Genomic DNA, 6,000 nt, shown 5'->3' on the forward strand with positions numbered 1-6,000 from the left:
TAAATAAAATCTTAAAAAAAAAAAAAAAAAAGAAGTGAAACCCAGCCCAGCGGAGAGAAGAAATAAAACTTGGACAGCACAGCATGTTCTCCCAACTCTTCCTGCTTCTCACTCAGGGAGTCCTGTTTCCAGAAGATAATAAACAAACCCATGTTTCAAGGTCACTAGCCATTTCCATTTATAAGTCTCTAAATATTGGGAATAAAAGATTTTGCTTTACACTATGAGTTTCAAATATTGAGAGCAAAAGTTTTCTTCTCCCCCCCCCACCCCTTCCTATTTGAATACTGCACCGAATATGCTTCCTCTCCAGGAAACTAGAGATTGTGAAGAATGGTTTAATGGAAGGTGTTAAGGAAAAACAAGAATTTTCGTTGAAAGTAGGAAACACAGTTTCCAAAGGCTGAGTATAAATCAACACAGAACAAATGCTCTTTGGAGACCCCAAGAACCTGGCCCTGCCAGTCTGTTAAAGCTGATTGTAATGGCACAGTTATTCTGGGCTACTTTACTCTAATTTAACTCTTTTCATAGGAACTGAGACTCAAAGCATATAAATCATGTAAAAGCTTTCAGCAAAGTGTTTCTCTCCCAGTGCTAAGAAGATTTTTTTTTTTTAATTAATTCCAGGAGCCTGTATTCCAGGAGCGCTTAATAAACTCAGACTCTAAAAATCATAGTTCAGAAAATAAGAATTGTCAACAAGCCCTGCTGATTGCATAATATAATGACACGAGGACAAACCCAATAAAATCTTAATGGTCTCAGCGTTGGCTGGATTGTCACAAGACAGTGCAGTGCATGGAATGCTATGAATGAGAAAGCTAACCTGAAGAGGGATTCTCTACAAAAGTTTCCCTGGGTACCTGGGACTTAGCACTTCTGGAGATAGATAATTTATGCTTAAAATCAGACACACAGGTGCAGAATCCATAGGCCTAACTACACTACAAATGTCTCTGTTACAATCTGGAAACACTAAAACAATTTATAGATCTTGTGCACATTTCCACATCCCTGAAGATAGGTTATAAATACTGTTCCTACAACAGTCAGGAGAGTTCTATGGTTAGCGGGCCAAGATGTGGGGATTAGCAGAGGAATTTGGGGAAAAATAAAACAATAGCTACCCCCTAACTTGAAGCCATTTTTCCATCTCATTCACTGACCCTCAACCAAGCCCCTTGAAGTTTCTCATTAGACAAATATTTTTCTTTGCTAAAACAAAGAGAAAGAAAGAAGGGAAGAGGGAGAGAAGGAGGAAAAGAGGGAAGGAAGGAAAGGAAACACTTTATATAAACAGTTGACAATTCCCTGGCTCCAGTCAGTCTCGAATTGAAAACATTAAAATTGGACCAAAAAAAAAAAAAAAAAACTATTCTCCTGGCAAGCATAAAATTCCCTAACACATTTGAAGAGTTGTTCCCCCATGGTTTCCAATGCAGTTGGTTCAAATAATAAGTTTAGAACAAGCAACCAATGTTAAAAACTCAAGTGCATAAACTTTGAGGACACATTCATCATTGTCACTTGATGTTCTACATCCACTAGAAAGCCCCCACTCACCATTCCTCGGTTCCATTAAAAATCTGCATATCTGGATGCAAGACTGGGCCTTCATGGTGTTTAAACTCGGGGGTGAGCAGACACTAATAGAGAAGAATTTTACTGAGATAGCACCAATACAATTAAAGAAAAGAAATAAGTATACAGTCCATAAAGGATGGACCCCCTAGAGCCCATATCTATGTATTTGTCAATCCATTTCCAAAAAAGGTACTTAACTCAATTATCCATCCATCCATTCATTTGGTCAAACAAACATATACTGAGCACCTCATGTTTCAAGCAAGGAAAATAGCTGGTTTCTTAGGCTCTTATCTCTGAGATGGACTTTTTCCCGTCATCTGATTCAGAGATTCTCCAACCCCAAGGGTCATCAAAAACACTAGGGGAAGATGATGGAAAAAGAGGGTTTCTAGGTACTACCCTGCAGATTTTTGGTTTGATAGGTCTTCAAAGAAGGCTCTGCATGTGCATTTTGTCAATATTCCCCAGATGGATCTGATGATCAACCACTTTAGGGCTCAACCACCCAGACACCCACTATAAGGACATGGAAGCAACTGGTTTTTCTCTTTTTTGGATCAAATTGACTTGTAAGAGGTGGAGCTGTAGATGTGGTGGCCTGGCAAGAGCAAAGGGTTTGGGGTAAGTTAAAGTTTGGTTTTGACCTGAGCTCAGCCACTCTTCAAAAGCATGACAACAGGCATTTGACTTAACCTCTTTCAGTCTCTTTGTTCATCTCAGGAGGGGATAATAAGCCTTGCTCACAAAATTGTTGGGAAGACTAGAGGTAATGCATGTGAAGTAACTAAGAATACCAAGTAGGCACTTAATAAAGTGCGCTGGGCTCTGGCGACAGGTGACATGGATAGCTTTCTGACTTGCCAGTGGTGTTAACTTGGGCACATCGCTTCCCCTCCCTTGGCCACAGTTAACTGATTTGTCAATTGGGGAAAATGGTAGTATTAATCTCTCACAGTTGTTGTGAGGCTGTAAATCATTTCAAGTGTTATTGAACATGTGGAAAACATCCACTTATTATGTGTTGGCCATTCCCATTTTAACTCTAAAAACCAGCAACAATAACAAAAAGCTTCCTGCACAGGGAGCTTTTGTCCTGAATTTAGTAGCGAGTTGGTTCTTTTGAATCTATCAAATTTTACTTTCCTCTTTCGTTCATTGACCATAGTTCTTTCTTTTGGAGATATACACATACATCTTCCCATCCATCAACACTGCGAATATGTGGAGACATTTACTGGGTCTCTCAGATCTTCTCCTTTCCTATGTAAATGTCCCATTTCTTTCATTTGCTTCAGAATCTTAGCAATGCTGATGCCTCTGTTTCTTGGTATGTGCTGCCCAGAATGGAGATGGTGCTGGTCACACCATGTGAGTCTTGTTTTCCATTTCCAAGACTCACATGGTGTGACCAGCACCAAGTACGGCCCAGCAAACATGTGGGGAGTGCCCACTCCCTGCCAGGCATAGACCCGGTTACTAGAACGATATCTATGGCACAGGCCCCGTGTTTGAGAGTCAGTTGACGTCAGGTCAAATAACTCTTTGCATAAAGCTCTTTATAATTCTAAAAGCATTTTAATATGTTTCGTCTCATGTAATCCCACAACAACCCATAGGAGATATGTCTATCAACCTCAAACGAAGTCTACAGAGATGAAGTAATTTGCTTGAAGCCATATTGATGGTATGAGCAGAGGATGGTATTATAAATTTTCCCTAAGAAAATACTAGCTACTGGTATGATTTTATAAATGGTCTTAGTTATGACGGTATTAAAACCAACATGCACTTCTCTGCAAAAACAAAAGTCTCTCCTTACTCATTAAACGTACAAAACTATCAGTAGCCTGGCATCTGAAGTGAGTAAAACTCCCAAGATGGACTAGTGCATAAATAAAGGGTAATTATGCCAGGGAACCCACTGTCTCTTCTTCCCTGTGACTCCAGGGTTCAGCAGGAGTGGGAAACTAAGCTGCAGCTCAGCTGATGGGCAGCATCAAGGTGCCAAGGATTGGAGGAGTCTGAAGGACTTGAGGCTGTTGATAGGCTGCTAGCAAAACAGACAGCAAAGTTTCCTTGCCTACTTCATCTCAAAGAACCCCAAGTTGGCTGTCACCACATTCTACAGCTTGGGAAGGTCTTTATGTGGGGCCACTGTGGCAAAAGCTATTGAAGGAGTAAAGCTAGTCACCAATTGCCCAACACATGGCCACCTTCTGTATACTAATAGTTTGGGATGAGATGATGTAGGTATCAAGAATTCCTTGAATTCCAAGGGAAAAAAATCTGTAGAAAGTGAGATCAGTAATCTAACAAACAGTAATTTTAAGAAAGATCTTGCTAGATCATTTTTTTTTTCATTCTGCAAAGGACCTTTTCTAAACAATCCCATAAGAACACCTGACTCCAGAAAGTCTGAAAGATTTCTTCTTCTATCTTCTGTCCTGTGAACCAAAAATGCAGGGCTCACTCTGAATACTTGTGTCCCTTTCCATGCTGCCCCCTAGTCTGTCATGACCCCAAGCATTCACCTAGAGTGGGGGAGAGGGGAATGAAAAGTCATCTTCTTTTCTTCCCTTCTTCCAACCTCCTTTTCTTTTCTTTCTCTTTTTTTTTTTTTTTTTTTTTTGAGAGGCAAGCTATGTTGGGGCAGGACAAGAGATTTGAGCTTGCTATTTACACTGCCCTTAATAATTCAACAGAAGAAATAAGCAAATGACTACAATCACTTTATGCACCACTAAGCCTCTGGTACATTTCCAACTTGAGTTCAAATTCAGCTAAATATTCAAATACTTACTGAGTGCAATACTCACAGAGCCATGAGAAATAAGTCATTATTATCCAGAATTTGCAAATCTGTGACTTACTCAAATTCAAATAGTAGCAAATCCTAGCCATAGAATCCCAGTTCAGTTTTTCTTTTTTATTTATTTATTTTTTTTTAATTTTTTTAATTTTTTTAAGATTTTTTATTTATTTATCTGAGAGAGAGAATGGGAGACAGACAGCATGAGAGGGGGAGGATCAGAGGGAGAAGCAGACTCCCTGCCGAGCAGGGAGCCCGATGCGGGACTCGATCCCAGGACTCCAGGATCATGACCTGAGCCGAAGGCAGTCGCTTAACCAACTGAGTCACCCAGGCGCCCCCCAGTTCAGTCTTTCTGATAAAAAAGACAAGAGGGCACCTAGGCGGCTCAATTGGTTAAGCGATGGCCTTCAGCTCAGGTCATGATCCCGGAGTCCAGGGATTGAATCCCGCATCAGGCTCCCTGCTCAGCGGGGAATCTGCTTCTCCTTCTGACCCTCTCCCATTTTATGATCTGTCTTACTCAAATAAATAAATGAAATCTTTAAAAGAAAAAAAAAAAGAAAACAATTTGGTGCTCTTCCCACCACATTCGCCTCCTATCTTATTGGTTTAGGGTGTACAATCTATTATTTCAAAAATTCTTCTGCCCATTATTCTTTCATTGCACCTTGAATCAAGCAAACAAATCCACCCAATCACAAACCCAATCTCCCCTGCGCTTTCCTGAGTTTCAGATTCTCACCAGAGAAAGTCACCTAATAACACCCATGAGGTCTACCTTAAATAAGAAATCACTAATCTACAGTGAGGCCGCCCCCCCATCTAGCAACGCTGTTCTACTTCTCTGGAAACTTCTCCCTCATTCTCCTCAAAGATGAAGTCAGTCTTCACTCTCCTTAAATTCCCTAACTTCTCCTCTCACTTTCAGTAGACAACCATGACTTTAATCTGAAGATGAGCAGAAGACATCAGACAGGATCTCTCATGTCTTTCTGTTGCCAAACATCTGAGTCCATCTGCGTCTGCATCCACTTTCTTTTCCTCAAAGGCTGACCACTCCATCTCTCTTGTTGAGCCCTTGCCCCACAGGCCTCTCTAGAATATATCTCTCTATGTTCTCCTTCCCTGTGTATCACCTCTCTGTCTCAAACTAGATCTATTTTTAAACATTCTCTAGGGGTGCCTGGGTGGTTCTGTCGGTTGGGTATCTGACTCTTGATTTTGGCTCAGGTCGTGATCTCAGGGTCATGGGATCAAGCCCCGAGTGCAACTCTGTGCTCAGCACAGAGTCTGCTTATCCCTCTCTCTCTGTCCCTCCCCTTCTAGCACTCTCTCTCTAAAATAAATAAATAAAAATCTTTAAAAAATCAACATTCTTTAGTATTTTCCACTTAAAAAAATAATCACCCCCCTCCAGCTGTTGCCCCATTTCTCTTCTAACATTTAGCCAAACTTCTAGAAAGATTGGTTCATAATCGAATCTCTGTTTTCTCACCTCCCACCCATTTCCCACCATCACTCTCCACACTGGTTCCTGTCTCTACTTTCACACTAGCATGTCTCACTGACATCAATTATCAGTCCTGGGTTGGTAAATC

General features: G+C 40.8%; 1 protein-coding gene across 6 annotated transcripts in view; it reads right to left on the bottom strand.

Annotated features, from left to right (window-relative positions):
* The window catches only part of FLRT2 (fibronectin leucine rich transmembrane protein 2), a 93,931-nt gene that overhangs the window by 13,231 nt on the left and 74,700 nt on the right, over nt 1–6,000 (bottom strand). The window contains exon 1 of one of the 6 annotated variants that reach the window (XM_081830095.1): nt 1,567–1,649. The exons of the other annotated variants lie outside the window; for them this stretch is intronic. The gene's annotated coding sequence lies outside the window, so the exon portion shown is untranslated. Of the gene's footprint in view, nt 1–1,566; nt 1,650–6,000 lie in introns of those variants that run through there. 6 annotated transcript variants of the gene reach the window in all.

The sequence above is a fragment of the Leptonychotes weddellii genome, chromosome 9 (genome assembly GCF_054177405.1).
Source record: "Leptonychotes weddellii isolate Sample4059 chromosome 9, ASM5417740v2, whole genome shotgun sequence".
In the NCBI taxonomy this organism is placed as follows: Eukaryota; Metazoa; Chordata; class Mammalia; order Carnivora; family Phocidae; genus Leptonychotes; species Leptonychotes weddellii.